General features: G+C 41.6%; 1 long non-coding RNA gene across 1 annotated transcript; it reads left to right on the top strand.

Annotated features, from left to right (window-relative positions):
* Positions 1–392: 392 nt before the first annotated feature.
* LOC148775178 (uncharacterized) lies at positions 393–6373 on the top strand. Its single transcript, XR_016039643.1, has 3 exons — positions 393–1002; positions 2720–2805; positions 6265–6373. It is a non-coding gene; the product is annotated as an uncharacterized LOC148775178 (long non-coding RNA).
* Positions 6374–7714: the final 1341 nt, after the last annotated feature.

The raw sequence follows: 7714 nt of genomic DNA, 5'->3' as shown, positions 1-7714 counted from the left end.
AATAATTTTTTTAAAAGAATGCGTGAAAAATAAAGCAAATGAAGTCGTCTCTTAAAAAGAAAAATCTTGTCTCTGAAGGGGAAAGAGGGAAACAGTGACTCAGTCAAAATTCTTCCCCAACTTCTCTGTCTTACAAAAGTCCAGCTGTTTTAAACATAAAAGAAAAAAAATGTGAAGACTTTACTACCTATTTCTGTGGACATTTCCTCCTGGAGTAGAGGCCACCTAGGGTGCTTCCATTCCCAACTTCCCCAACCTGGGCTCTTGAGCTGGGAGAGGAGGACTCTGAGTCAGGGTTAGTTCTCAGAATGTGGTCCCGGGGGGGGGACAACAAAGTCAAAACTATTTCATAATAATACGAAGATACTCTGCCTTTTTCATTCTTCTGTCATGAATGTACACAGGAATTTTCTAGAAGCAATTGAATGCAAAAGAAATGAGGGTCTCGCTGTCTTCTATCGAAATATTGTATTCTATCAAAGAGAATTGCAAAAATGCAAATAAGTGCTGCTGTTTTTATTAAAGTTTCTTTTCCCCTTGCAAAATACAGTTTTTTTTTACCGAAATATGTTATTTATGTTAACATGAAATGTTTATTGTTATCTTTTAAAGAATTGCTATGTCAATATTTAAAAAAGTTTCTCAGTTGTAATTTCTAAATAGGAGAGAATCAATCCATATAAAAGCTCTCTGGGATCTTCAGTAGTTTTCATGAGTGTAAAGAGAACGGGGACCAAAAAGTTGGAGGACCAGTGTCCCCTCCTCGGCCCCCTAAATCTGCTACTTTGACCTGGTGACTCAGTTCAACTGTCCTTTCCCGGCCTCTCAAGGGCCTGTTTGCCTTCAATTTTCCTTCTGTTAGCGCTGAGTCAGGATGGCCACACGAGGGCAGCAGATTCCACCTGGAGCCACAGGGAGGCCCTCAAGCCCTGATGTTCCGGCTTCAGCCTGCAGCACCGAGTTCCTGTGGGATCTCTGACCAGTGGTGCTGGAGAAGCAAAGGTGATAAACCCAAGTCCTTGCCTGCAGAAAGTGCAGCCCCCCTGTGCTCCCTCCCAGTGAGTTGAGGAACCAGGAGAGGACTAGGCTTGATTCAGTTAGAGGCCCAGGCCAGAGGCTGACCACACTGCAGGGGTTGACATGCTTGGGAATGAATGTGACCTTGATGTCAAGCTGAGTTAAGGAGCCCACTTTTCAGGTTCTCAGCTTTAATCTGGAGGTGCTTCTTCTCATTAGCATAGCCCGTGAGGAAGGGGCACCTGCTCTTCTTACTGTTAAGTAGCGTGTGGTTATCACAGTAAAGGGGTAAGCACGGCAAGAGAGGGAGCCAAGGAATTCCTCTGCCCTTTGATCGCCTCTTGGATGAAGGTAGAAGTAAAGGGCATATGTTGTGAAGAGCCTCATTTCTCATCAGCCGTGGAAACTCTACCAAAAGAAAAAAAATCTCCTGGTCATTTAACAGACAGTCCTCTCACTCCCTGGTAGCCAGAGGTTCCAATGACCTTACCAATAACCTTAAGGCAAACTGGCATGAATAGCTGGCTTGAATGCTGGTCAGTAGAAAGGGCATGAAATCTAAATTTGTGAGATAAGGCTTCACCTCCCAAGTCTCCTGGCTCCTGGACTGTGTTTTCTCCCTTTTCTTATAATGTCAACCCCACATTGTTTTTTTCCCCTAAATATACATCATCATATTTATACTGCTACATAAAAAATCAGCAGCTTCTGCTAATTCATGGTCTAGCAGTTAAGAGCAGGGTTTTGAAGAGCAAGCAAGGCTATATTCCTGGTTCTACCATGTGTTGGCTGTGTGAACTTGGGCAAACTGCTTAACCTCTTTGAGTCTCAATTTTCTCAGCTGTAAAAAGAGGTTGATGAAATGTTAAAGGGTTACTGTGAGAATCATGTGACATATCTAAAACGCTCAATGCTCGTAGTTACTGCCCAATAAACAGTAGCTGTAAACATCACTGCATGTACAGTTCACAACTTTTTCAGATGCCAGAGTCAGAAAGAATCTCAGAAATCATCTAATTCAATATTTCCTAAAACGTGTTCAGAAGACTCCTATCTCAAGATATTCTGTGAAAAGGGTTCTGTGGCCAAGTATGATAGGAATTTATATATCAGGGTAGTAACGGGGCTCAGCGATGGCTCAGTGGTAAAGAATCACCCTGTGATGCAAGAGACCTGGGTTCGATCCCTGGGTAGGGAAGATCCCCTGGAGGAGGAAATGGCAACCCATTCCAGTATCTTTGCCTGGAGAATCCCATGGACAGAAGAGCCTGGAGGGCTACAGTCCAAAGGGTTGCTAAGAGTCAGACATGACTGAAGCGACTGAGCAAGCGAGTGATATTAAAGGCTCAGAGAAGTCACAGAGAGTTGTTGAATTTTTACTATTCCAGCAGTTGTCAACTGATCTGACCACAGAACCTTTTCCTGCACCACCTCTTAAGTTCTAGGTTGCTAGTATCGGTACAACATATCCTAACCATCTACAAATGCAGTGTAGAAATCCATCCTATGATTCTCTCAACCAGTGATCCAGGAGGTTTGCTGGAACATTCGGAGACAAGGAGCTTACACAAACAATCATAACAGGCTATAGGTAACACTGATGGAGGGTTTGGCATGTGCCAGGTGCTACAGTAAGCACTAGGCATGTATTAGTTTATTTAGTTCTTATAATAACACTAAGAGTTATTGTCTCCTTTTACAGGTGAAGAAACTGAGGCTTAGAAGAGTTGGCCTGAGAAGAACTTGGCCTGAGGTCACATGGCTAGAAAGTACCAGGCACAAACTCAGGTTGACCCTTTACCTAGCCCTCCCCCCACCCCCTACCCCTGCACCCCCTACTGCTTCCTGCAGCTGCTGCCCCACCCTTGACTGTTGGAAGTTCCTTCCTTGTATCAAACGAAGATTCAGTTCCCATCGCTTCCCTTTCTACAGGTGTCCACACAGCAGTCTCAGCTCTACATGTCTTCTGTTGCTTTTGTTTCTAGAACTTTATCCTTTTTCTCTTGACTTACTTAAGTAATCCAGCCTCTCTTTTGGACCAAAATACTCAAAATTGAAGACAATTGTGTCTGCTCCACTATCTAAAATACGATAGTTGCATTTTGGGGAAATCACTCGTTATCAAAAAGCAAATTTGTTTAGAGGAGTTCTTATCTAATATAAGAACTGTTTTAAGACAAGGTCAGGAACAAAAAGGAAGCAAGTATAGGGACTTCCCTGGCAGTCCAGTGGATAAGACTCCATATTTCTAATGTAAGGGGCATGAGTTCAATACCTGGCTGAGGAACTAAGATCCCAATACTGTGTGGCTTAAAAAAAAAAGAATCAAGACGAGGTTAGGATTAGAAAGTTTTAGATGTACAGTAACAAAATTAATCTTCCTGCAAGTGGTTTGATAACAAAGCTGTTTTCATAGCTCTGGGTGGATTGCTATAAACCGTAAACATCGCTTGATTACCTCTGGCTTTTGCTGTAGGGTATTAGTCTTAGTTCTGTCTTTCTCTCCCCACACTGTGCCGTCTCTCCGGCACCATGTTAATGCAATTTCTCACCAGTCTCACCACTGCTATTACCTGTTTGGCTTATTACCTCATTGTTTACCAAACCAGGCACAAAGCCACTAAAACCCAGTAGCTGGACTGTTCCTAAGAGTCTTTTTATCCCCTCATATGCTGTGCTGGTTTCCAGTTTCCATCCGCTTATAACCAACAGCAGTCTCAAGTGATGCAAACTATTTTTTGTATTTAATCAGTTTCGTTCTGGCCAATTCTAGTTCTGAAAACACCACTGATGGAAAAACACTTGAATTCTCAGTGTAGTTTGACCATCGTAGCTTGGAACTATCACGTTCTTGTTCTGAACCTTATACTTCATTAATTCAACTCAAGAGTTCATATTTTGGTTTAGTTGCGTTACCTCACAGGTACATATGGAGTTTGTCTTCAACAAAAATTAATATCTCCCCACCCCCAGGGACTTCCGTGGTGGTCCAGTGGTGGATGTCATGCTTAGAACTGTTCAGGTTCATCTGGTTAGACCTGGCTCATTGTGCCAGCCTGTGGTAATCACCTGAGAGGCTGACTTTCCTTCAGCCTGGTGTGCTCTGTGAAGCTGATCATCGTTACCCCAAGATCAGCACTTTCCAACAGAATGTTCTAGAATGATGGATATGCTGTATATCTAAGCTGTACAGTACAGTGGTCACTAGCCATGTGTGCCTATTGAATACTTAAAATGAGGCTAGTGCAACTGAGGGACTGAATTTTAAAGTGCATTTAATTTTAGTTAGATTTGGGGGCGGGGGCAGTTTGTTTTTGGCCATGGCATGTGGGATCTTAGTTTCCTGACTAGGGATCCAACCCACACTCCCTGCAGCAGAAGCACAGAGTTTTAACCCCTGGACCACTAGGGAATTCCCCTAAATTGCATTTAATTTGATTAATTTAGAACCAATTATTCGCACATGGTTAGTGGATAGCAAGTTGGTTAGTGGATAGCATGTTGGACAGTGCAGATGTTCACCAGAGACAAGGGTTAAAATGTTAAACAGGACAAAGGCTATTCCTGCCTCTGCAGACCTAAGTCTGGATTGGGGATGGATGGTCATTCAGTGATTAACAGCCACCTATGTTCATAATAACTGAGTCACAGTTTTATTTATGAGTGTGGTTAATAGCATTGAAATTCTTTTTCAAATACCTTGTGAAATGATGATATCCTATTTATATGTTTGGTGGCCCTGCTCTATCAGCTTGGTGATTTTTTTTCTCTTTCAAAGAATAGATTGTTTTCTCTTTTTGTGGAAGTCATACATGCTCACTGTGGCAAAATATTGGGAAGTACATGGAGGGAATTAAAAATGACCAATAATTCTGCCATCTGAGATAACTACTGTTAACATTTCTGCCTATTTTATTCATCATTTTTCTGTGCTGATAATTTTCACATCACTGAGAGCATACATTCTCTGATATTTGCATCCCGATTTTATCATTGACAGTATTTCATATGTATTTTCTCATATCATTATTACTCTTCAAAAACAGTTTTAAAGTCTATACAATAGTTCATTGTATTAATGATTAATGATTTACGTAACCATTCCCCTATTGCTGTACTTTTAGATCGTATATAATTTTTTTGCTATTATAAATAAAATAGAGTTTCCTGCTGGTCCAGTGGTTAGGACTTGGTTCTCTCACTGCCAGGGGCTCAAGTTCAATCCCTGGTCAAGGAACTAAGATTCTGCAAGTAGCGTGGTATAGGCAAAAATAAAATAAAATATAAATAGTGACAATATCATTTTGTGCAAAAAATCTTTGTCCATAATTTGCATTGATTCCATAGCACAAACTTCCTGAAGGAGTATTATGAAAACTAAAGATACAAACATTATTAAAGATAATCCTTTCAAAAGAGAAAATGAGGTTAGCCTGGACTACATGCAGGCTCTTAGTGGTCATTGCTTTCCTTCTCAATGTTCAAGACCATCCATCTGACTATCTCTTTGAGCCACTCATCCTGTATTCATGTCAAGTTCATCACTGTGTACTTTCTAGATTCCAGTTTCTTAGTCTTTATAAATATCGGGATGATAGTTCCTGTCTCCAGCCTTCCAGTAGCAGTTCTGTTACAGTTCCCCTAAGATGAAGTTGGATTGTCCACCAGCACCTCAGTCCCCTTGGGTGTAATTCATCCTGTTGGAAGACCTGAGCTCTCCTGGGGCATCAAGATGCTGTCTTTCTATCTGCTTCCATATCCTCTTACTGACACTGTTCCTCACCTTTGCACACATGATAAGGAAACTGAAGAGGTGTGTGGCAGAGACTGCTTCCTATTGGCGCCACCTTGCTGTTGCTTTCTGGCTCTTCTGAGAGCACACTTAGACTCCATTCCCACGTTCCCCTGCAGGGGGTGTGACCACGTGATAGTTCCAGTGAAGGGAGTGTGAGCAGAAGTCTCTGTGCCACTGCCGGGCCAGGCCCACTGATCTCCCCCAGGAGTGGAGAAGGTCCCTAGGGCAACCTTCAGGTCATGTGATGAAGATGCTGGAGCTTTTGTTGGCCAGTACAGAAACACCCTGCTGACCCATTCACCTACCTATGGGTATATTTGACTGTGGAGCTGTTTTATCTTTTCCCCCAGGGAATCATTTGTAACAGGACCACTCAATCCTACTTGAGCTGTCTTCCCTTTATTCTTGGATCACGAGATCAATCACACCTAACTTTTCTCCAAATACCATAGGAGTCTCCTTCCTGAGAGTTGGACCATAAAGAAAGCTGAGTGCCAAAGAATTGATGCTTTCAAGTTGTGGTGCTGGAAGAGACTCTTGAGAGTCCCTTGGACTGCAAGGAGAACAATCCTTTTTTTTTTTTCAATTGTTTATATGTTATTTATTTTTTCAGTAATTTTACAAGGAATTCTTGTTATAAATTGTAATGTTACTCCTCAAATAGTATTGTTATTCTTCAAAACTAGTCAACTCTAAATCATTTCATTATAAATAAACCACATCAAAAGATGTTAACAGAAGGACTAAACCCAAAATGCAAGGATTTCATACTGAAATCTCATTTGGTTTACTCACAATGTTGAGTCTATCTTTCCAGGAGTAGGATAACAGAGTAAGAACCATTGGCTATTCTCTACCTGCCAACCCCCACCCCCCGCCACCCCAGTATTGTAAATTTGTGACAAAGTGATGCTAGTGGTTAAGGACAACATGTAAAAGTTAGGTGAAAATACTAATAATTACAAACAAAGAATGTGTTACCATGAACTTCCTTTTTCTTCACTTAAAAACATTATTGTATTTTGCCAAGTAGAAATCAGAAATCACTTTTATAAACATCTAAATTTATTCCTTTACCTAAATTTACTTCCCAGTCTGCTTTGAATATCTAGGAAGTTAGCGATACATTTTTTTAAATAGTCAAAATTCACATTACCAACTTAAAAAAACTCAACATGTGGTTTCTTAAGGTGAATTGCAGTCTTTATTGTTGCTGCTGCTGCTGCTAATTTGCTTCAGTCATATCCAACTCTGTGCAACCCCATAGATGGCAGCCCACCAGACTCCCCCTTCCCTGGGATTCTCCAGGCAAGAACACTGGAGTGGGTTGCCATTTCCTTCTCCAAGGAGATCAATCCTAAAGAATAAATTCCAGTCAATCCTAAAAGAAATCAACCCTGAACATTCATTGAAAGCATTGATGCTAAAGCTCCACTACTTTGGCCACCTGATGCCAAGAGCTGATTCACTGGGAAAGACCCTGATGCTAGGAAAGATCGAAGGCAGGAGGAGAAGGGGACAACAGAGGACAAGATGGTTGGATGGTATCATCAACTCAATGGACATGAGTTTGAGAAAACTCTGGGAAATAGTGAAGGACAGGGAAGCCTGGCGTGCTGCAGTCCATGGGGTTGCAAAGAGTCAGACACACCTGAGCAACTGAACAACAACAACTCCTTCTTGAGTCTTGGCACACACTGGACCAGCTAGCAGGTCTTCCCCATGGTCATACACTCCTGGGTGACAGTGAGATTTCTGTCATTTTCCCCTGATGGGCAAACTCCCCTGGTTGTGCAGAATTAGGATTAATTAAAATTAGAATTAGAATTTTCTCTGCTTCCTAAGGAATGGAATTGTCATTTAGGCAAGCATTTAGCAGAAGCTGTATCACAGTTTTAATAG

This window comes from Moschus berezovskii, chromosome 17 (genome assembly GCF_049115385.1).
Source record: "Moschus berezovskii isolate FMDL1 chromosome 17, NW_MosBer_1.0, whole genome shotgun sequence".
Classification (NCBI taxonomy): Eukaryota; Metazoa; Chordata; class Mammalia; order Artiodactyla; family Moschidae; genus Moschus; species Moschus berezovskii.
Note: the sequence above shows the minus strand (reverse complement) of the source record. Positions and strands in the feature narration are given on the sequence as shown.